We start from the raw sequence: 25,330 nt of genomic DNA, 5'->3' as shown, positions 1-25,330 counted from the left end.
ACCCTAACTCTTAATTCTAACCCTAACCCTAAACCCTAAACCCTAATCCTAAACCTGATGAGTTGGTGAGGAGTCCTACATTTGTATCACATGTCCTACATTTTCTGGTTGCCCCATCCTATCAGCTGAAGACCTATTTCTTAGTGAAATTGATTGTCTTCAACAGTGCTGGTGTTTCTGTTTTTAGAGGTCTTTCTACCCTAACCCTAACCCTAAACTTAACCCTAACCCTAAATCCTAAACCCTAACCCTAACTCTAAACACTAACCTTAGGGTTGTATTAATTGCTTAATTATATTTTTAACTTTTGTATGGAAGTGTGGTGTAATGGTTTGCATGCAAAGAAATTCCAGTGGGCCACCTTAGTATTAACATAAGTTGGTTTTCTTGACAAGATCTATTCAGAGGGAGGTTGGTTTTGCCTCCATCAGATCCTAAGAGACAGTGACTTGCTGATAGTCATCCAGTGGGTTTCCATGGCTGAGTGGGGATCTGAACCCTGGTCTCCAGAATCATAGTCAATGATCAACCACTAAACCACACCGACTCTCACATTTTGTTGAACTCTACTCATAATCTTACAGATTCTGTCCTGCCTCCAAGAATGACTTGCCAGTATATTTCAACCTTTTCCTCAACTCCCCTTTGCTCCTGGTCTTGCCTAAAGCTCCAGTCATTTTGAAACAGGTTGAGAAATCTAGCAGTGGATTGGGTAGGTGGGGGTGCTTTATTTGCAGCACAGCTCTGCAGGAGGGCTGCTGCTGTAGCTGTAGGGAAAATGTTGAGCAGCTATGTGATCATAGCTCGATCACAGTAGGTGGGTGCATCAGGGCAACACAGCCCCAGGGTGCCACAAGGCTAAGGTCCCCAAACCTCCTTGTAAGTGAGCAAGTGAGATTGTACACATCCAGCCTTTCACCTATGAACTTTAGACTGAAGCTTTACATGAAGTAGGGAAGTTGGCACCTCCAGATGTTGTTGGGCTAAAACTCCCCTAACCCCAGACCATTGACCATTTGTTGTCATTGTTAACTGCCATCAAGCCAACTTCAGTTTATGATGATTCTATGAATGACAGTCCTCCAAGTCCCCCTGTCTTCAAATGCCCTGCTCAGGTCATGCAGATTCCTGCAGCCTCCTTGATCGAGTCTTTCCATCTGAAATATGGTCTTTCTCTCTTCCTACTGCCTTCTACCTTACCAAGCATTATTGTCTTTTCTAGGGAGTCATGTCTTCTCATGATATGTACATTAGTCATTATTATTATTATTATTAACCTTTATTTATATAGCGCTGTAAATTTACACAGCGCTGTACATACAATCTTTTAGTTAGACGGTTCCCTCATGGCTTCAAGGGAGAACTCAATCTTGATTTGCTCTAAAACCAATTTATTTGCCTTTTCCACGGTATCCACAGAAGTCTTCTCCAGCACCACTGATAGGGATTCCCTTCCTATTTGCTTTCTTCATTGTCCAGCTTTCGCATCCATACATAGAAATGGGAAATACAATGGCACAAAAGAACCCTAACTTTAGTATTCAGTTAAATACCTTTACATATCAGGATCTTGTCTCGTTTTTCATAAGTTGCCCTTGCAGGTTGTACTCTCCTGATTTCTTGACTGCAGTTTCCATTCTGATTAATCACTGAGCCAAGATATGGAAAATCTTGAAGTATTTCACTGTCTTCATTGTCTACTTTAAAGTTAGGTAGGTCATCTGCGGTCATTATTAGGCTACAAGGCTGAACCTTATGGGAGTTGTAATCCAAAATATTGGGGGAGCACTAGGTTGCTTACAGCAGGATGCAGGAGTGACTTTGCAGATGTTGTTGAAATGTAGCCCTATCAACCCTCAGAAGCATAGCCAATGATGTGAGTTGCAGTCCAACAAAATTAGAAGGACCTTATGCATCCCATCCCTGGTCTATAGAATAAGATGAGAACCCTGTTCCCAAAAGCCTCAGTGAGTGAGCTGGATTCCTGCACCAGTTTCAGAGTTAAGGATGGGAAGGAAGAATGTTACATGCAACCCCTATTGCAATATTGCATGCTAAATTGTAACATGGCTGCATTGGGCTGCTATTCCTTGTGCTTAACCTACTGGGTGACCTTGGGCAAGTCACATACTTCTCAGCCTCAGGGAAAGGTAAGGGCCTTCTGAACAAATCTTGCCAAGAAAACCCCATGATCAGTTCACTTTAGGGTTTCCATAAGTCAGAAATTACTTCAAAGACACAACAACAACAACAACAACAACTATAATAAACAATGTTTCCCCCCTCAAAAGTCCATTAACATCACATTTTCCCCACCCATCCTTTGCCTACTTATGAGTCCACCACCCCCACCACCCCCAGCATACTACTTTGGGATGGTACTTTTGGGGAACTAGAGGGACAGATTGGACTTAGGGGCCACCAATCCTCAGTACATGGCAAGTATGAATGTCTCTCTGGAAGGCAGAAGCCTTAGTGATGAAACGGAAAGGCCCAGTCTCTCTCTTTCCACACTGCCTGCCCACCCCACCCACCCACCGCATCTTGAGAGTCTTCCTGGCATATGGTTCTTCTAGCTGCCCCTTTTCAGTCATTTAGATTTCTTCTCAGAGTTGCTGTTGCATTAACATTTGCCTTTAGGCACCTAAGAGTTCAGATCAGCGGGCAACATAAGGCCTGCCTTTTATTTATTTATTTTCCCACCTCAAATTCTCAATCTCTCTCTCTCTCTCTCTCTCTCACACACACACACACACACACACACTTCAAGAGGCATCTTGCAAAAATGTGAGGGGAAAGGGTTGACAAGGGAAGATCAGATCTATGTGTGTGTCTGAGAGCGAGGAAGAAGATATTGTACTTGATATTATTAGGTAAACACTGCTGAGTAGCATCTGAAGTTGGAAACCATGTGCAAGACTAATATCTGTGGACTGAAATGCAGTCTCCTTTCCACCATGACTCACAATTCTGGTGTACAGTTCAAAAGGGGGGCGTGCCAGATGAGTGGGTTGTACATACTGATTGTAGCAGCTTGGGTCCCTTTGGACTGAGACAGAACATGCCTCTTCTCAGCACTCCTGCGCAAGCCACTCACGGATGCTGCTTTCATATTATATCACACACACCACTTGGTTGAAGAACCAGAATTTTCAGGGTCAAGGTGTGTGTTGCATGGAGGGCTCGTGCTATACAGACAAAAATACTGGAGGTTTAATAGCATTTTCAGAACCTTGGTTGATTTACAAACATAAAAGCTCCACATAAAGAGGCAGGCAAGCATAGAATGCTAGCCTTTAAAGTGCTATCCGTTTTCCCAAAAGCTAACATAATTCCTTGGGAGTAATGGTTCCTTCTGGCCAACCGGCTGCAAACCCATCCACCCCTTTAGATGTCTGTTTTTGCAATCTGCATCCCAGCTGTGCAGATGGATTCTCCCAGTACCCACTCTAAGCAGGTAAGATATGGGCACTAACTAGTAGCCACCAGCAACCAATGCTAATTAAACAGGCACTTCCACTAAGGATGCATCTGCACTGCAGAAATAATCTGGTTGAAACCACTTTAACTGCCATGTAATTCAGGGGAATGTTCTTTGTTGGGACAGCAGAGCTCTCTGACAGAGAAGGCTAAATATCTCACAAAACTACAGATCCCAGGATTCCATCGCATCAAGCCATGTCAGTTAAAATGTGTCAACCTGGATTATTTCCGCAGTGCAGATACAACAGTGAACTGTGCAAAAATCTGGTGGAGGGATCAGGTTTTGCATAGCCAAAACAGCAACTCTGCTCTTTGCCACAGTTTCGTTTGTTTATTGTTTGTGAAGTGAAACAAATTTCTGAGTAAGTTTTCAAATAAATAATTAAATAAATAAGGTTCCTTGAGAAAGAAGAAAACACAAGAGTCCAAAGAACCATTCTTCCTTAATCTATTTATTAGGCAAAATGCAACCTTTCTGCAGGGCTTACCACATTGCTTCTGTTGTAAGAAAACACCTAGCACTGTTGTGATTGTCACATGGACTGTAGTTGTGAATGTATTGTTGGCTTGAGGGCAATGGGAATTGCAGTCCAGGGCATCTTGGAATGTGTTATTTTCTGCATACATGTTGCACAGATAGGATGTATCCTTGCCTGACTCTTTGCCAATTGGGAATCATTCTGTTTCTTCATATTATGTTCTAACATAATCTGAGTACAGATTTCTTATCAGATCTATCAAATGTAGTGGCACTTTCATGTCTTTAAGAGCTTTCTATAGCTTTTTGTGTTCTATGCATTTATAGTCCATAGTACATGCTGATTTTTTTCTTCTTGTTGCGCTCCATTAACCATCATATATTTGCAGTGTGGTCCCTAGTGCCTCTTCTTTTCCTAAACCCTGCTTGTACCTCTGGGAATTTTCTTTCCATATCTAATTGGAGTCTCTGCTGCAGAATTTTGTGCACAATTTTGCTTGTGTGGGAAATTAATAATATGCTCTTATAGTTTCTGCAGTATTTTGTGTCTCCTTTTTTGTGGATTGGGATGTATATTGATAGTTTCCAGTCTGTTGGTCACCATTTTGTTTTTCATATTTGCTGGCATATTTCAGTCTGCACTAAAGTTAATGCTGTCTGTGTTGATTGTAGCAATTCAATTGGAGTATTATCTGTTTCTGGTGATTTATTCTTCCCAATCACTTTCTAGATTTTGGGGTTCATCTTCATATGGTTCTTTATTCTATGTATCATTCATTCCCCCCTCATCTCTTTTATATAGCTCTGTAGTGTATTGCTTCCACCATCTTTTTATTTCTTCTTGATCTGATAGGCAGGGTGAAATGGCAGATTTGGGAGCTGTCAGTACTGGACCCAGTTCTTTGGTTTCTTCTGGTTTTTTAAAATTGCCCCGGAGGATGTAATTTCAGTGTTCTGCCTTGGATGTGAAACTATCTACTGGCTGGATGGTTTTTATTACCTTTTATTACCTTATTATTATAGTTAAAATGTACCTAACAAAATATGACTATATATATATATATATATATATATATATATATATATATCCCTGTTCCTCCACCCCAGCACTTGTCTGCATTTGTTTTGTGAATGGCTTTAAAACCATTGTTTTGCACCCATTCCTACTCTGCTAGCCTTTAATCAGATCCTTTATCCAAAGGGACTCAGCAAATTGCAGCATTACCGTCTGCCAGGGGAGAGAGGAATGAGGGAATTTTGCCCACCATAAAAATTCTGTTCCCCTAATAAAATTCCCCTTCAGTCCCCAAATTTCTAGCATTGCAGAGCGTGAAGCCCTGAAAAGAGCTCTCATCTAGAACTTTCATATTTGCCATCTTCATATTCCCTTGGTCACTTTTGCCTGTTCCTTTTCCTAAAGTGTATTTTTAAATGCTCAACTGAAGTTTTCAGAGCCTGCAATACTAGATATTTGGCATGGAAGAAAAATTTCATTGGGGAAAGTTTTTGTGGGGCAAAGAACTCACCTTCCTACACCTTTCGCTACACCTCTGTTGTCATGACAGATGTAAAATTCATTCATAGCAAAATCTAAAGCTATCCCATGTCACCCTCCAGCTTTCCTAAAGAGTCCCATTTTAGCACACGCCTGCAATAATTTAGACAATTTTAGAATAATTTCAACTGATCTGATGTTTCTCCAGATGTGTCTATAACCCACCACATGCAAAGAGATGCCACATTGGGGAAGGCTGATTTAGGAAACAGAAGCTAACCTTGTCCCTCAGCTGATAGTATGCCTACCTCTAGTGTTTTTTTGCAGGCCAGGACAACAAAACAGATTTAAAACAACAACAACAGTGAAACCTAATTAGATAGTTATGACCTAATGACTTTTTGGAAACATGTATTTCCTTCTTGCTCTGCACATCGCTGCTCATATGAATAAAAATTTCCTTTGGATCCATATGAAGCTTGCATTGAAAGTTCAGGAGAGGATAATCCCCTGAAAAGAGGACAGGAGATGGTCTGAAGTGTGCATCCCACTTCTTGGACCCGAAACTTAAGAAAAATATACAGAACAAAAGGGGAACAGAAGGCAAATATAGCTAACGTATATGTGCCTCATTCCAGAGCTGGGGATTTTATGGATCTGGGTCTCAGGAATTAAAAAAAGGAAAAGCAAACCTACAGATCCCTGTGCAATAAGATCAGTGGAATGACCCACTCCTTGATTGTCTTTATTGTGTGTCTTCAAGTCTTTTTCTGACCTATGGTGACCTAAGGCAACCCTATCACAGGGTGTTCTTGGCAAGATTTGTTCAGAGGGGAGGTTTGCCTTTGGCTTCCTCTGAGGCTGAGAGTGTGTGACTCACCCAAGGTCACCCAGTGGGTTTTCAGGGCTGAGCAGAGATTCAGACCCTGGTCTCCAGAGTTATAGTTCAATATTCAATCCACCACACCAGGCTGGCTCATTCAATTGCCTTTCCTTGCATCCAGGGACGTAGCCAGGATTTTGGGAAGGGGGGGTCCAGACTAAGTGCCACCACTATAATGGGGCTTGGGTGTGGCGGCGCGGCAGCACACACCATTCATTTTATCTAAAGGAAGGGGGAGATCCGGACCCCAAGAACCCCCCTACGTCCTTGTTGCATCTCTTCTTAGATACAAGGTCAGGTAAAGGTCAGAGAGGGAGCCTCAATGAGACGGCAAAGAGAAGTTAAAATGTGCATTAAAAAGGCTAGAATGTGGGGAGGGGGGAGAGAACTGATGATAACGCAACCTCGCAATCTGTCAGCAAATGAGGAATGAAAATAATGCTGCGGAACGAACACACACACACACACACACAGAGCACATGGCACATACCTTTAAAAATAAAAAAAAAAGAAAGAAAGAAAGAAAGCCTCTTTGATGGGTGCAAAATACTAGCAGTTGTTAAATCGAGACACACAGGCTTGCAGGCGCGTGTGCATACAAACGTCCGCCGCACACACACACACAAAGCGAACACTCAGCATGGGGGGAGAGTTGGTCCCGATCCAAAGAGTTAATGTTGCGCACCATGATCGATTAGATGTCAGATGTGATTTCGAACCAATACAAGATGAATAGCATAATTTTCCTGCGCCCATTCTCCGACAGAATTAAGAATCCATTAGCTAACACAATTTTTTTGGCAACTTTAATAAAAAAAAGCGCCAATAGACATTTGCGGCAAATGCTCCCTGAGGTACCTTTGAAAAATGTGAATAACCTTTTATTTTCTCTTCCCACCCCCCAACCCCCCTTTTCCCCAACTTCTGCTCTCTTTCCGCCTTCCTAATCCTTTGCTAGTAGCTGTTTTCTCAAAGAAATTTCCGATTGGCTTTCTCTCCTATCCACCCGATGGCATTGATCTGAACATTTGGGAAGGGGGGAGAGAACCTGACCTCTATGAACCATCAAAATAACTGTTTTGTTGTCATCCTGATATTCCTTCAAGGGGGCCTGGGATGGAAGGGTGACATCGATCTGTTTGTATTTTCAGGCCAAAGAAGCCGAGAGATGAAATCTCAAATGATAGTGCAAGGCAGCAGATTGAGACCTTCCAGGCCTTTTGTGGAAATTTACACAGTGTCCCAGTCTACTCAGCAATTTGTTGTTGTGCGCCATCAAGTTGTTTCTAACTTATGGCAACCCTAAGGTGAACCTATTATTGGGTGTTCTTGACAAAATTTGTTCAGAGGGAGGTTGCCTTTGCCTTCCACAGGGGCTATATGACTTGCCCAGTGTCACACAGTAAGTTTCCAAGGCCAGATTGGGATTTGAACCCTAGTTTCCTGAGCTATAGTCCAATATTGGGATCACTAAACCATGCTGGCTCTCTCTCTCAGCACTTTATGCTTGAGGAAGGCAGACTAAGTGGAAGGCAGCCAGCTTTGTGAAACTGGCATCATCAGGATGTTTTCTTTTCTTAATACTTGTTTCATTTCTGCCCCACCTTGCTGTTGTTGTTACAAGTTCAAAGGAAGGCATTTGGGGGTGTCTAGAATACCCTAAAGGCACCAGATTCTATCAGATCTTGGAAGCTAAGCAGGTTCAGCCCTGGTTAGTACTTGGATGGGAGACTGCCAGTGAATGCCAGGTGTGTGTATGTGCCTTCAACTCACTTGCTGATTTACGGCAACCCCATAAATTTCATAGGGCTTTCTTAGGCAAGGAATACTCAAGAGGTGGTTTTGTCAGTTCCTTCCCCTGAAATATAACCTACAGCATCTGGTATGCATTGGTGATCTCCCATCCAAGTACCAACCAGGGCTGACCCTGCTTAACTTCCAAGATCAGATGGGATCTGGAATACCTACATCATTACTTATGAATGAATCTCCCAGTATGGGGATGCCTGTGTCTTGGGGTCTTGTGGGAGGAGGATCTCTCTGTGTTCTACTACCTTTACAGGTACGTCTGGTAGAAAGATGGGAGAGGAGAAGGCCTTTTTGGTGGTTGCTTGTAGGCTCCAGAACTCCCTTCCTAGCAAAGTAAGACTGGCACCCTCCTTGCCTTCCTTGCTATCCTTTCATAGGCAAGTGAAGACCTTTTTGTCTTGACAAACTCATGAGAACTGACTGCTTAGGCCCTTATCACACAAGCAAAATTTGAAGTTATCCCAGGGTCAATGTGAAGGCAATGCAGGGGCAATCATGGGGTTTCAATCAGGAGCCATCATAAACCCAATTGGGGGTCATTCCAGGGTTAGGTAAATCCTCTTTCCCCCCAAATTTACCTAACCCTGGAACGACCCTGGAATGATCCTCGATTGTGTTTAGGATGGCTCCTGATTGCATTTGGTGTTGTGTGATAAACAAACTTGAAACTTTACCTAACTCTAGAATGACCCTGGAATGATTCCCGATTGTGTTTAAGATGGCTCCTGATTGCGTTTGGCATCGTGTGATAAACAAACTTGAAACCCCATGATTGCCCTTGCATTGCCTTCACATTGCTTTCACATTGACCCTGGAATAACTTCAAATTTTGTTCGTGTGATAAAGGCCTTAAGGGAAAAGGACCTCCTTAAATGTGATGTCTTGTCTATATTTGTTGCATTTCTTTTTAATGGCTATGCTTTTAACTGCTTTTAATTTTATTGATAGTTTAATTATATTTTTAACATTTATATTATGTAAAAAATAGCGGCTTTTATTTTAACTTTTGTAAGTAGGCCTGGGTCCTGGACTGGAATATCTACCGGCCCAATATAACAACTTCACTCTGTCTATTGATAAAGTCAGCCATACAACTCAAAATTCTTCTGCTGCTTCCTTCAGCGCTACATGTACAACAACTTTTGCACCTCTCAGGATTTGCTACAAGAATAAACATACCTCACATCAGGAATATGGTTATTTGCAAGGCTTGCAGGTCATTTTGGTGATATTAAGTGTGTGTAAAATGATTTGCAATTTCAAATGCAAATAGCTAAATATGTACATAATTGGAAAATGTGCACAAATATTGCTTTGTCAATGAGGAGAATGCATGTGTGCGAAAATGCATAAATACACATGCACATTAGGAAAAACTGTATTTAAAATACACATAGATTTAGCTGTGAGGGGGTTTCGTTAAAAAAAATGCAGGTGAGATGTGAAGAAATGCTGTGAAATTGAACTGGGGCATTTTTCATATCTTTAGGCCTGAAACATGTAGTAAATTAATCATAAATAACACATTTTCAAAAAAGATAAGCTATGTTAGTCTGTTTCAGTACAGAAAGGAAGGGGGAAAGTAATCATGTGGGACCTATTCAGTTTATTTCAGCATACATTTCCATGGACTACACCTCACTTCTTCAGATTCCTGTGAAGAAGTGTGCTACAGCTAAAGAAAGCTTCGAAAGCCTCAAAAGTGTTACAAGATGCCCTTTCCTCTTTCCATAAAGAATATAGGGTCAGGAAGCATGCTCAGAGTGCATTTCCTGCCTAGCTAACCCACTGGAATGAAGAAGGTCTCCCTTTCAAAATAGAATAACTTCCAGATGGGCACATGCCCTGGCAATGAACAGAATTTTTGGGGTGCCCTCTGGTGCATTTGGGGAATGAGAAATTTGTTTAGGGAATCCCTAAATCAGATCTAGTCAATGCACTCTGTCATGTGTGTAACAGAGTATATTAGCCAATGAAGGAGATGGAGTAAGGCTGAAAGAAAGCTCAAAAATCAAGGATTACACAATTTGAAATTAAAGAATTATGAAGACACACACACAACCCAGTTATACTTGATTTGGAACTGCAGGCTGTAGGTAGAGAACGGACATGTATTAGCAAACAAAACACTCAAACAAATTCTTCTAATCTATTTTCTTTATTTTCTTTATTTTCTCTTTTGGTTTATGGTAAGCTGCCAATATCACATAAGACAGGCAGCTGTGTGGCAGCTAATGGTGTGTGCAGAGGACTCTATGTTCATTGTTTTTAGCTTGCCACTGCCAGCAGGATTCCTGGATCTCTTCAGTGGGAACTGCAGTGGGAGGTTCAAATTTAAACTTTGTAGGTATCTGAGGGTGTTCTGGTGTACCACGTGACTACCTTTGTACTGGCAACACACACACACACACACAGGTTGCCGTACCAGAGCTGGCTTCAAATGTGATCTTTTAAAGATGCTGTGCTCATGAGGAAGTTGGGTCAGATGTCAAGGATCTGAAACAGACAAGGCTCCAGTTCTTTGCTCCCTGTGCTGCCAAGGCTGCAGAAAAGATTCAAGGCAGGGCAATACCACAGCACAGTCCACAATCCTCCTAGTCTTCAAAACCATTTGATCCTTGAAAGCTAATCTCACACCACTGCCTATTCTATTTGTATCTGCCAAAGTCATAAGAACCTCAGAAAAACGTTTTCTCTTGGTCACACTGACATGTTTGGTGAGAGGACTAGAGAGGGCCTTCTCAATGGATGCTCCCAGGCGGCAGAATTTTCCTCTGACAGAGGCTAGGCTGGCTTCCTTTCTGTTCTCCATTCACCAACAGATAAAAACCTTTTCGTTTAAATAGGCAACAAAGACTTTTACCATATATGGAGTCAAAATGCTAGATGTCCAAGCTAAGGTCAGGAAAGGAAGAGACACTAGGGATCATATTGCAAACATAGGTTGGATAATGGGGGCTTTGCAAGAATCCCCCCCCCCCATAAAAAAAATCAGCCTTTGCTTTATAGATTATTGCAAAGCCCTTGCTTGGATAGTTCATGAAAAACTATGGATCGCTCTTAAAGAAATGGTGTACACTAACATTTATTTATATGCATAACCTATACTGAGAACAAGAGGATACTGTTAGGACAGAATACAGAAAAATGGAATGGTTTCCAATTGGCAAGGCTCCATTTTATCATCTTATTTGTTTAAATTGTATGCTGAACATATCATACGTAAAGCAGGATTAGACTGGGAGGAAGGAGGCGTGAAAATTGGAGGAAGGAACATCAAGATATACGGATGACAGTGTACTACTAGCAGAAAATAGCAAAAAACTTGGAACAGTTACTGAAGATAGTCGAGGAAGATAGTGCAAAGGCAAGTTTGCAGCACATTTAGAACACAAAAATAATGACTATAGATGATTTACATAACTTTTAAAGCAGATGATGAAGACATTGAAGTAGTTCAAGATTTTCTATACCTTGGCTCAATCATTAATCAGAATGGAGACTGCAGTCAAGAAATCAGAAGAAGACTAGGACTTGGAAGGCAGCTATGAAGGAACTAAACAAGATTCTGAAGTTTGAACACCAAAGCTAGGATTGCCCATGCCATTGTATTTTCAGTTTCTATGCTTGGTTGTGAAATATGGATGCTGCAGTTGTGGCTTTCTGACATAGAAGGTTAAATGCCTCACAAAACTGCAGTTCCCAGAATTCCCTAGCATCGAGCCATGGTAGTCTGGATTATTACTGCAGTGTGTTTTGGACCTCAGAAAGGCAATGGAAACAGGATATCCTACACCACAGCAATGCATAAAATTATGCATGGTGTAGAAAGTAAGTCTTATGATTCTAGAAGCCGATCAGCAATACATTCAGGCCTGGCAAAACAGGGTTCTTCTCATTAAAGATAACCTGTAGAAGGCACTTACACAAAGTGGAGTCTGTTTGGGTGGCTTTTAAGAAGAATTGCACAGGCTCACAAAAGATCTAGCAAGGCGCTTCTCATTTTCTTTTGAGGTGAGATTGATTTTGCTTTTCTCGTGTTCCTGTAGTACCTGATTCTTAAGTCCTTAGGTTCCTGTTTTTGCAAGGATAGCATTCACCTTCCTTGTAAATCTCATAAGCTACTCAAAAGAGACAGTTGATTCCTGCTTTCCCTAGGCTTTCTGTGACATCCATCCCCCAGAGTGGTGTGTTTGGGAGTGCAACTCCAGGTTCCTGTAACCAAAAAAAGGAATAAAATATGAGAATTAGGATTATCACCACAGCTGTTTGGAGTGGAAAATGTGATTAATTTGGCACAAATCCATTTGCTCTTTTTTATTTTGGCCAGGATGATAACGTGCTCTGGCTTAATCTGACCAGATCTGACTTTAAATAGCCTTAATTGTTGTAACAATCAAGAGGAAAGCCAGGTTAATATCATTATTCCAAAGTTGGAGTAAGCCATAAACATGCTCCTATATGTCTCTCCTTCACTCTCTCAATTACTTGATGATGGGGGTGGGGATGGAGGGGACTGGTCAAATGATTTATAGGGAAATAAGAGTTTAATTAGGAACAAGCAATCAGATTGATTCACTTCCCACTTTTCTCCTAGGATGAACTCTACTGTCCTAAGTCTTGGTTCGGTGACTGTGACCTAGTTCTCAATGCAACGGTCAACCTTCATCTGAGCCATACCACTCCAGACTGTAGGCAGAGGCTCACACGTCAGTGCTCTTTGACAAGTGGTGTCACAGGAGAACAGAGTGAATAATCCTTCCATATAGGAAAGCCAGCATGGTGTAGTGGTTTGAACATAGCACTATGGCTCTGGAGACCAGAGTTTGAATCTCCACTTAGCTATGGAAACTCCACTGGGTGACCTTGGAAAGTCACACTCTCTCAGCCTCAGAGGACAGCAAAGGCAACCCCCTCTGAACAAATTTTGTCAATTAAACACCATTATAGGTTTTCAGTTGTTGTTGTTGTTTTGTGTGCCTTCACATTGTTTGCAATTTATGACGACCCCAAGGTGAATCTATCATGGGGTTTTCTAGGCAGGATTTGTCCAAAGAGGTTTGCTATTGTCATCCACTAAGGAGAGAGAGTGTGACTTGTCCAAGGTCACCCAATGGGTTTCATGGCCAAGCTGGGAATTGAACCCTAGGTTTACCTTAGGTTGCCATAAGTCAAAAATGACTTGGAAGACACACAACAACAAAGAAAATCAGAAGGATTCCAACCTCACCGTATCCCTGTTTTAATTGTCTTCTGTGTGAAAGCATTTTACTTGTGAGAACATTCAATCACATGAGACATCACACACACACACAGCTTTCATTCTGAAGAGCCATAGCCCAGACATAGATTTTGCCACCTCAGTGAGACTTAGGTACCTGTGTAAACAGTTACACAGGAGGCTATAGGATCAGAAGACCCAAGTATTAACTTTTCCGGGCCATACACCATTCCACTAGGGTTCTCAGGTCAGAAGATTTCCAGGTTTCAAGATTTCAGGGCCAAACCTAAGAGCTAGGGATATCCACTCTTAAGATATTTAATCATAATATATTAAGCATCAACCATAGTTTCTCAGAGCATGTGATTCAAATAATAAACTCCAAAGCAGGTGAATGGGAATATATTTCCCTGATTAGAAGTTTCACTTGCCATACTTTCTTTCCAGAAAAAACCCACAACAGCACCAAAACACTTTTTATTTTCTGCTTTTAACAACTTTCAAACATTGCTTTTAAGAACACATGGGATTTGTAGCCTAGCTAAAGAATGTTTTTGCAACTTATGGTTTGAACACTCTGCAACACATGCTCCCAAGAGCCTGCAGCAAAAGCAGACCAAGAACAAAGGAATATGTGTGATTTTCAAGCCTGTGTTCTCACCCTGAGATTCTTCCTCCTTACCCTAAGAACTGAAGAAGACCCATGTTTTGTTGGTTTTAAACTAGGAGATTTGGTGAATCTCTTTAGCAGAGTTAAATTGCACTAAGGCAGAAGTCTGAGCTATAAACAGCCCACTCCCCCAACCACATATGTCTAGTAACGAAGAATCAAGGTATAAAAATACAATTTACTTGCAAGTTGCTTGTGAAGATCAATACACAGGTTTCATTTGTTGAGGTAAGTAGAAAAAGAAGGCAACCTACATGTTAGGAGAAAAGTAAGAGCTTCTCAATCGAGCTCATCCACATGCTTCATAGTCTAGAGCCAAAGAGGGAAGTGTATATGCAAAAAGGATCCCTAAGAAAGAACATAAGGACCTCATTTGCACTACCTCTTAAACCAGATCACAATTTGGTTTGAACTGGTTCAGATGACCCTGGTTTCCACTTAAATCAAATCGCTGAAACAATTTGGCAAGGAGGGGCATGCACCAGACCCATTTAACCCACGTCTTTTTGATGCTGATTTTTTTCCACGTCTTTTTTGATAAATCGATTCTGCGCAAGTGTGAACCAGATGTGGATCGGAATCAATTTAAATTTGCCCTTCGACCAGGTGGAGCAGGAACATTTTCAATCGATTCATGCATGAATGAGAACCAACAAGTGGAATATTTTAGAGGGAAAAAATGTGATCAAGGCAACTGTAGTGGGAACCATGCTCCGCCATCAAATTGATCCATCGATTTGGATAGCGCACCGATTTATTCGATTTATCTGTAAGTGGGAATGGGGCCAAGGTCTACTTGGAGTAAGCCATAAACATGCTCTTAAACTCCTTGAGAGTGGCATGCAGTCTAAACACTGTAGAGGTCAGCATGCAGTGCTTCCCTGAGATCTGGGAATCCTATATTCACCACATCTGAAACCCTATAGCTAGTCCTGTCAGAAGAGAGACAGGTTGTTGTTGTGTGCCTTCAAGTCATTTCTGACTTTTGGCAACCCTAAGGTGACCCTGTCCTGGGTTTTCTTGGCAAGATTTCTTCAGAGGAGGTTTGCCATTGCCTTACCCTGAGGGTGAGAGAGTGTGACTAGCCCAAGGTCACCCAGTGGCTGAGCTGGGAATCGAACCTTAATCTCCAGAGCTGAAGTCCAACACTCAAGGCACTATGCCATGCTGGCTCTACGGGCAAGTTAGAGAGGCACAATACAAGTACCGGTCTTTTTTCTGCCATGAGTGAGTAGAGAGACAGTCATTTTGCTGCTTGCTGTGAAGACAAGATGGTGTTTCTCTCCATTCCATGTATGAAAGACTAACAATTGAAACTTGCTTCAGCCTAACAGATACCAAGAGTCTATAAGATGGAACCATGACAGTTAAAGCAATATCAAGTTGCATTAATTCTGGGTTTGTTAAATTCAGGAGCACTCTCCCAAGTTAACTTCCAAGTCTCAGTCAAAACTCAATTTTTACTATTTTCTTCTTATTTCTTCTCCTCCTCCTGTATGTCTGGGTAGGTCTCCCCTTGTAACAAGAGTAAATGTTTGAGATTGTAGAAAGTGCAACTATGAAAATATTGACAGAATGAAGAGTTTTAACAAGTGCCTCTCTGTGGCAAAGTAGGTGAGTTGTTTCCACAGCAGAGATTTGAAAATAAATAAAGATTGCTTCTGCTTCTACCCCCAAGAATATAACTCCTCTGAACGTCGAGGCAGGCTATCTTTATTGTACTCCTCCACTTTTCTCTTTGGTGATAGCCAATATTAGCCAAGTTTATTCAAGTTCAGATTTTCCCAGGGAGAAATATAAAGTTATCTGTTAGTTATCAGTTAGTAGGTATCTGTTGTTTGTTATGGCACCAGAGCTCTCTGACAGATAAATAAATAGTTCACAAAACTACAAATCCCTGAATTCCATATCCTTGAATTATGGCAATTAAAGTGGTGTCAAGCAGGATTAATTCTGCAGTGTAGATGCAGCCCTTGTGTCTAACAGCCATTCTGAGAAGTGGATATTGTATGCCTGTGTGTCTTTGGAAGACTCTGTTCAAATTCCTGCCCACTTGGGCCTGCCAGATCTCCCACATCACACATGGTTTGGCCTTAGCTGGGGACCAACATTCCTTTGACTTCCAGTTAACTGCCAAACTGAAGAATTAGATGGTGCACATTAATATATCCAGGCTGTATTTTGAAGCACAGTGAGCAGGGTCATCTTCAAAATAGGTTTTTTTTAAAGGAATAAATATGTTTGTCATGTACAGGTTCAGACCCCATTGCTAACACTCCTGGTGAAGAATTTGGGATCCAATGGTTATTGCTGTTGTGAAATTATGTCAAACCTTAGTCGGAAGCAAGCATGGCTGTTGAGCCTGGGTTTCCACTGAATCTCAGACACAGGGAAAGGGGCAGGATAGGGCCAGCGCTACCATTAGGCAGAACAATTTTATCCACTCAGCCAGAAGATGCTGGTGTGTGAGCATCTATGAGCATTTTCCCTGGGTGTTTCTCCTGAAACTCCCAGCCATTCCCATCTCTTGAACGGCAGGGCTACACATCCCAAATACCCTGTCCAAGGGACCTTAAGTGACTCTATTGCATCTCCTACAGTGGAGCAAAGGTATCATTTTAAATTTGGCAGATTAATACAATGTGTGAATGCTTTTGCTACATATGTATATGTGTATGTAAGGCATTTTGGGGTGGCAATTGGAGGGAAAACAAAGAAAGAGGATGCAGAGATGGCATTCTGAGGTGAGGTATTATTATTATTATTATTATTGTGACAGATTATGCGCATGCTTTGGGCTGGAAGGGAAGGGAAGAGGATGGCATGCGGGGGAGGCAAGGGCTTCGGAAGTGGCACTGGGCTTGAAGGGAAGGGAAGGGAAGGGAAGGGAAGAGGTTCCAAAGAGGAGGAAATGCTGGGCTGGAAGCGAAGGGGAAGCTAGAGTCTGGCATTCAGAGGGTAGGCTGTGGAAACCCATGACTTTGGGGGAGTCACACTCTCTCAGCCTCAGGGGAAAGGTAATGGCAAATCTCCTCAGAACCAATCTTGCCATGAAACCCCCAGGATGGGGTCGTTTTAGGGTTGCCATAATCTGTAATGACCCAAATACACACAACACACACACACACCTGGAGGTTTTTAAATTTGACAAGTTGACAGAATATGCGCACACTGCCGCCAATTTTTTTTTAAAAAGGAGGGGGAAAGCACCCATTTGGTTGCCCAATGGTTATAGGATATGTCACCTTTGACGAAAGCGGAAGTGAATTTGATTGACAACAAAGGAGGCTCCATTTTAAAGCAGTACTGCAAATGTGAACCTCAAAGGGGCAAATTGCATCGATCAAGGTAAAGGGTAGTACGAACTTCTTTCTTGGCAGATTCGCTATGGGGGCAACTGGATCTGCCCAGTTCAATCCAGAGCAAATAGGCTAGTGAGAATGGGGCAGTATCTGTCTTGCTATTTCTGGTATATCTTTTGGGGCCAGATTATGTGTGACGTTAAATGCATAAATGGAGCCCTGGTGGCACAGTGGTTAAATGCCTGTACTGCAGCCATTCACTCGAAACCAGAAGGTTGCCAGTTCAAGACCAGCAAAAGGGCCCAAGCTCGACTCAGGCTTGCATCCTTCCAAGGTCACTAAAATGAGTACCCAGACTGTTGGGGGCAAATTAGCTTACTTGCTAATTAGCTTACTTGCTGTTCACCACTATGATCTTTGGAATAGTGGTATATAAATAAAACATATTATTATTATATCCCCCCGCCCCCCGACATGTCTCCATTACCACTTTTAAAACAGTAGTGACAATAAGGGTATGGGATTATACCTTACAAATCAAGTTGTAAAGTTACTTTTTAGTAATTTATTTTTCAAGTGCTGTACAAAAGAAGCATCTTGACAGGATTATTATTATTATTATTATTATTATTATTATTACATTCTCTGTCATTCTCTTATAAATTGGGGAAGGGAGGGAGGGGGGAAGGGAGGGTAAAGCAACAAGGAACAAGTTGCTTTGGTCACTTTGACTGCAGCCACACCTAAAGGCAGCCCTTGCTCAAAAGCCTTCAGGGTCTGGTGCAGCAGCAGCCATGCCAACACTGAAGTACTGTCACCCTCAGCAGCAGTTGCTACTGAGGAGGTGGTGCTGTTGCCTCCAGAGGGCCTATTTAGGGTCTGATGCAGTTGCTGCGCATGCTGGAATGCAGCCTTTCTCACTTGCCTAGTAGTTGTGCCAGTCCTTCCACTCATACCGCCCCATCAGGTGACACCCCACCCTCTGGGGTTCACCCATTGCGGTCCACACACCCCTTGTGATGCCACTGATCAGAGTCATGGGCTTCCATGAAATGCCACCAACTAGGAAGAAAAAGACAAACAAAGTAAATGGGATAAAGAGAGCTACACTTTACAAACTATTTACATTGATTTGCAACAAAAGCTTTAAAATATGGGGTAAGAGAAGTCTGTGGTCCCTGCAGACCTACTCTTTTACTCATATGGTGGGCAAGCCAAACCAAGCCACCTATGGCTTGAGGTTGGATCAAATCATCCTAGCTTGTACCTGGCCAGCCCTCAGCACTGAGGAATGCATTGAGCCCCATGGCTCAAAAGGAAGAATCTCCCTTAGGCCAGCCCTACCATCTGTTTTACTGCCCACTCCAGAGCCCCGCGGCCCAAAGAGGAGGTTAGAAAGTTACCTTCACCGAAAGGTGCTTTTAGGTGCTTAGTATTATTTTGTGGCCAAAGCCTCCCCTCCCTCTCTATGCTGTTGTGCCAATTGGCCAAGCATTTAAAAATAGTACCATTCCAGATTTCCAAGGGCAGGCAAAACACATACATGCCCATCAGAAGGATGCCCCAGCCCTAAAGTGACCAGCTAAATTTGGTCTCTCCATTAGGGAGGGAGGTGGGGCTAAGCAATGATGAAAATTCTGCTGCTGGAGATAGAGTCACCTTATATGCTGGCTTCCTGCCACAATTCCCCAGCACTGGAATCCTCTGACATTCTAACCCAAGTCTATGAAAACTCATGCTGCCAACATCTTTCTTTTAGTTAGTCTTAAATGTGCTATAAGATCTCTTTACATACTGATTATAACCCCTTGCTTCACTCTCTGGGTGTATCCTTACTGCACAGTTCTAGCTGCTTTACATCACTTTAACTGCCATAGCTCCATCCTACAGTATTTTGGGATCTGTAGTTTGGTGTGAGACTTAGGCCTGGCTCACTCCCCTAAACTATAGCATTACACCTTTCTTACAGAAAATTCAAAGCATCTCATGAAACAACATATCCCAGAATTCTAGAGGATGGAGCCATGGCAGTTAAAGTGGTATCAAAGCACTGTAACTGTGTAATGTGCTTATATGCCCTGCCTTATGGGGGAATGAAATGGCAGCCTTCCAGTGCAGCTACCCTTTGGCCTCTGATATTTGTGGCACCATCTGGGATGAAAAAAGGTTAAATCTGACTGCTTTTCTTTTTCTTTTCTGAAGTACATCAGATTCCACAAACTTTGTCTTTACCTCCACCGCCACCTGCATTCTACCCCTTTGCTCTGTTTTGGTAGAAGGTTTTTTTTTACTGATTAATTAAAACCTGATTTGAGGTTTAAGCCAATCTTCTATTATTAGGGATTAGAAGAGATGAGACCTTCACAGAGTCAGAGTGGGGACCAGCATCTGGTGCACTAAGGCAGATTGAATGCCTTTTTGAACATCTGGCACACAGCTGGCCAGTGCTTTATATGATGCGTGATAACTTACTGAACAGGGACATGGCTCAGAGTTGATATGCCTGACCTTTCGGGGCTGGGCTGGAAGAGCTGGGTTCAGTTGTGATTCTAGTGGTTGACCTTTACTTCTTGTGTTTAGTTTGTGTTCATCACAACGAAGCTGTTTTCTGTATCCTTTGCTCTGGTTGTAGATCCAGTAAAACTGTGATTATAAGGCCCTCAAATAAATGCAGTTTACAGATATTCAGAAGGTGGGTTTCCACATTCATATCTGTCAATCACTTGATGACAGTTCTGATGAGTAACAACTGAAGACGCCTTGCTGATTTTAATAGAAAATATTACATTTGATTGGCTTTGGTTAGATTCTACAGTGAAGGGAGAAACTTCTCCTCTTGAATAAATTAGACTTATGCAGAGGAGCACTACACAAAATCGAAGCTCACTGTGGCTCATTCTGGATTATCTTAACTAGACTATCCTAGCCTGCTGCCCTCCAGGTGTGATGGAATGCAACTCTCATCCTCCTAAATCACACCTTGTCTGATACAGGCCCATAACTGGCCCAAAGTTATCCCAGGCAGCTTCAGACCTAAGTTGGCATTTGGACCCAGGTTACTCCTCTACAAATTCAACCCTCTTCCCACCCAGTGGTTGATGTTGGACATCACACTCTCAGCCTCAGAAGATGGCAGTGGCAAAGCCCCTCCAAAGAAACTTGCCAAGAAAACCCTGTGATAGGTTCAAGGTTACTCTGTTTTCTTTTTTCACCGATAGGCTTCTAAATTGCCTCCTCCCCCCCATCCCAAGTTGTTGTTTCTCTCTAAGGATCAGTTTAACTGTATAATATTTTAATTGTTACAATTTACCATAGCATAATTGTGTAGATTGAAAATCAGTGTGGTATAGTGTTTTGAGTGGTGGAATATGACTCTGGAGACCAGGGTTTGAATCCTTGCTTGGCCATGGAAACCCACTGGGTGATCTTGGGTAAGTCATGCTCTCTCAGCCTCAGGAGAAGGCAAAGGCAACCTCCTTTAAACAAATCTTGTCTTAAGTTGGAAATGACTTGAAAGTACACAACAAAAATGGCAATTTGGAGAGTGGGTTATTCAATTGTACAATTGTATGACCCACTCCTCAACTGTCATTGTTGTATAATTGTATATTAGACCTTTCCGCAGTTTTAGCTGTATCTGTTTTAATCATGTTCTGCTTTGAGTCACAGTTCTGGAGGAAAAGTAGATTGTAAATTAAATAAATAAATAAGCCTTTGGCAAAATTTTAAATATCCAGAGAATATCTGAGGAAAAGGTCTGCACTCCCTAAGTGTTAATAGACTGAACCTATGCTTTCTCTCACATCTCTCCTATTTTACCTCTATGATGTCTAGAACCTGTAAATCGGTGATGGGAAACATGCAGGGCTCCAGACATTGTTGGGCTACAAGCTCCAGAAACCCTAACCAGAATAGGCAATGGTGAGGAATGCTGGGAGGTGCAGTCCAACAACAGCCAGAGGCCTGCATGATTCCCACCCGTGCTTTAAACAAAGGGAGAAAGAGGCCAACACATCGGACAGCTTCTGCAGTTTGTTGGTCCATCTCATGCAGATTTGAAGACCTTTTTGAATTCATTCAGAAGATTATGTGCCAAAATGAGCCCAATGAGAAAGGGGGAATAAACAGAGTGCAAGGGGGAGTGCTGGATTTTGTAACAAACTGGCTCTGCCTATGATCAAGGGTGCATACAGTGCACATCCAGCACACACACACACGGTTTTATTTTTCTGTGCTCTCAGTGCTTGACGAGATTGTTGCCATATTAATGGGATTAAAGCTGATATAACAGATGTTAACTTTGCAGTGGAGGCTCCAGAGATACTCAGAGAGCTTAGAACAGGAAAGGGGTTTAGTCACCTCCTGGGCTTCGAGATACACACACAAAAGCAGGAAATAAGCTACTGGTAACAATCTGTGCCCCTTTGTCAGCAGGGAACAGAGGGGAAGGAACAGGGAATGATCTTGTGTGGGGCCAGGAAAATCAACAAGGATCAGAGGAGTCCTGCTCTCCAGAGGGCCAGCTATGCGGGAAGGGGTGAATTTCACAGATTTGGTCAATAGATTCAATCAAAACTGACACCTGTTGCCTGTCTCTGTACAAACACATGTAGCCATCGGTTGAGCTGCTGGGATGCCTCAGAATGTTCATCGACATTCCAATTAATCAGAGAAAGAAAGCATACTGACAGGATACTAACAGCCACAAGCTCTGTAAAGAAAATGGTTGACTGGCTGAGCCTTTTTGCAGGCAACCTCCAGAGGGACCAGTGGAGTGATAAACCTTCGTACTGAAAAGAGAAGAAAGATTAAAGCTTTCAGGACAGGGGAGGTTGGTGGATAGGTCACTCAGTTGCAACAGAGGTAGGAAATGCAGGGACAAGCAACATAGGTAAGGCTATGTGTAGGGTGGGCAGAGGATGAAGAAAATGCACCACAGCTAGTTTGAAGTTTAGAGAACAAATAGCCAATGGAGTGTTGTTTCTTGACATAACTTTAGAGTGTGATGTTGAATTTGGAAAAGTTGTTTTTCAGAACAAAACACCCAGAATCTCCAGATAGCTTGGTGAATGGGAATTCTGGGAGTTGTAGTCCAAAAAAACTTACCCCAGGTTCTGGTATGATGGAAGCTTGGAAATGTCTTGGAAACATACCAAACCACTGGATCTATGCAATGCTTTGTTTGGTGCACACCCCTGTTCTAAAGGATCTTTGTCATTGAAGGCCACTTAGACTCAAGGTCAGAGACCTAAACATTTCTTTTGCCCTTGATGACTGAGAACCAAGCCAGAATTATCTACATATTAATATACCAGCTTCTGATTCTTGGTCACACTAAAATGTGACAGACTGTTGGAATCTGGCATTTATTTTATATAACATACAGTAGATATGTGGGTGACAACACTGTCCAGATGTTGCTGAACTGCAACATCTACCAGCTCTTACCAGCATAGTATCAAGGATGGGGGTAGCTGTAATCCAATGACATCTGGAATACAAATTGATCACACCTGATGTCGACAGATAACAAAGTCCTCCGAATAAACCAAAAGACATTCCTCAGTCCTGAATGGGAACGGCTTGGGGCCAGGTGACGAAATGGGGCCATTCTGAGGACACTTCGAGGTGCGGTAAAATGTGTTTTTTCTCAGACTCATGCGGGGGGTGGAATGGGTCCGATAAGGTCCCAAGTGTCTCTGTGTGTGGAATTAGCAACAAAGGTCTCTTAGAGTAATGGTTCTTAGTCTTTTGGTCTTCCAGATATCTGAGACTTCAACTCCCAGCCAGCATAGCCAATGGTTAAACATTCTGGTAGCAGAAGTCCTAAATATCTAGAAAACCAAATGTTGAGAACATAACGATTCTTAGGAGGTATCTGAGATATGAGGCCTCCAAGAGATCATCTCTGATTCAGGAAACAATGCCAAAGTATTTTCTATGCATGTATTGGATTGGCAATGTGGATGTGGGGAGGAAGCATGGATGACTTAAGCACTGCTTGATCTTTCATGGCAGGGACCTTTAGTGTTCTTCTCACTACTCCCTCCACCCTTGGTGATTTCCCAAATGTTGTTGGCCCCCATTGGACTCATGCACAGCCAAACCCCTTCCCACTCAAGGCTCAGAGTTCTGGCAAGCAGCTGCCTGGATTTTGCTCATTGAATGAACTATTGGGAATGGAAGGAAGGAGAGCGAGAACAGCAAAGAAAGGCAGGCTATAGGATGCATCCAGTCCTACTCCCAACTTGCACAGACTGCCTTCTGTTCCCACAATTGCTCTTTTAATCTCTGAATGAATTAAGCTTTTATTTTCTTTTTTAAAATAACTGGTTTTAGGTGCTCCAGTTGCATTTACAATTCCCAGGCCCTAAACATGTTAGTTAGTTAATATCACAATTGTTTTTTTTTTAAGCAGCAACACTCAGCTTTGCCATTATTCAAAGCCACTAGCCTATGGTATGAAACACACCTCAGTAGGGTGGCCTTTCACACCCAATAACTATAAAGACAACAAAACCCATTGAAATTACACTGCGTGCATCTCCACTGTAGAAATAATGTAGTTCGTCACCACTTTAACTGCTATGGCTCCATCCTACAGAACCCTAGGATTTGTAGTTTTGTGAGGCACCAGCACTCTTCAGCAGAAAAGGCTAGAGACCTTGTAAAACTACATATCCTAGGATTCCATAGGATTGAGCTACAGCACTTAGAGCGGTGTCAAAACTGCATTCTTTCTACAGTGTAAATGCACCCTCAAAAAGCAGTGATTTGTGGCTCTTTATGTTATAGTCCCTGTGTAACTTGGTTGTGCCTTAATTATCGCAAAAATACAAATTAGGGCAGGTGCTTCACTATTTGTAATGAATTGTTTCAAAACCTTGCTTTTCACTGGAACCTCAGCAGAGAATGCATGCAAATCTATTCTTGGCTGTTTCAGTGCATGATATGGGAAACAAAAACCTCGGAGCCAAAATTTGGGGCATTGGAGTTCACAGGGTTCTCTCCCACTCAGAACTGGTGGTGGCTTTATATCAAAGCGGGAGTGGAAAAATTGAAAGCACGTTGATAGAGGAGGGGAATGAAAGAATGAATTATTAAATGTATTCTTTTTAGAATATTTAAGACAAGGTATTGATATATTGAGTGCCCCAGAATTCTTTCGCCTTGATGCCATTTCGGGAGAAAGGTAAGATATAAGTGCAATAAATAAAATAAAATCCTGGATCTCAGAGGATGTATTATTTTGTGTAACTAGTAGAGTTTAAATCTTATTTCTTCTATTTTTTGACTCTTTGTATCCCAGTGCCCACTTGGCCAGAGAGGGAAGTGACTTACGCCTGCATGGATATCCCTCCCTAGCATCTTAACTGAGAACAACAACAACATCTTGACAAAAATGTAGGCCTGTGACTCTAACATCATCATATTCTTCTTTTTCTTGTACGATTTTTAACTACTCTGCCTGCTGAAGAATCTGGTGGAACTTTGAAAGGGTGCATAAAGTATTTTGTGCATTTTGGTTGGCACGATAAAGCTATCACTTTTTATGTAATAGGAAGACATTTATGTAAGACAATATATGTGATTATTGCAGTTTCTGGTTTTGGTTTTCTTTTTACATTTTTAAAAGAGAACGAGAGCTTTATGTCCGCATGAAACTATGAGCGCTGAAAGAGGCCAAAAAATTAAAAAATGCTAGTGTTCTGTTTTTATCACTTTTCCGTTTGCTCTTAATAACTGTAGCAACAAACTAATAATTATAATTATTAATTATAATTATAACGAATAATTAATTAAACAAGAAATTCAGTTTTTGGCCTATATCTTGTTATTAATTACTCACTAGAACAGAACTGTTTAATAAGTGATATTTATTTACATTCAACAGCTGACTGAATAGATCTATTCTAGTCAGGATTATCCAACAGGTTGCAATCATTGTCTAAACAAAAGTGCTTTTCATAGACTAAGTATGATAGTGTT

The 25,330-nt window shown here is 41.9% G+C and overlaps 1 protein-coding gene across 1 annotated transcript in view; it reads left to right on the top strand.

The window, feature by feature from the left end:
- The window catches only part of CDK12 (cyclin dependent kinase 12), a 151,032-nt gene extending 126,125 nt beyond the window's left edge, over nt 1-24,907 (top strand). Inside the window, exon 19 of the transcript XR_016281883.1 lies at nt 24,651-24,907. The gene's annotated coding sequence lies outside the window, so the exon portion shown is untranslated. The remainder of the gene's footprint in view (nt 1-24,650) is intronic.
- The last annotated feature ends 423 nt before the right edge of the window (nt 24,908-25,330 follow it).

Source organism: Sceloporus occidentalis, unplaced genomic scaffold (assembly GCF_023333645.1).
Source record: "Sceloporus occidentalis isolate IW3139 unplaced genomic scaffold, rSceOcc1.0.p SCAF_7, whole genome shotgun sequence".
Classification (NCBI taxonomy): Eukaryota; Metazoa; Chordata; class Lepidosauria; order Squamata; family Phrynosomatidae; genus Sceloporus; species Sceloporus occidentalis.
The sequence above is the reverse complement of the archived record's forward strand: the minus strand, read 5'-3'. Positions and strand labels throughout refer to the sequence as shown.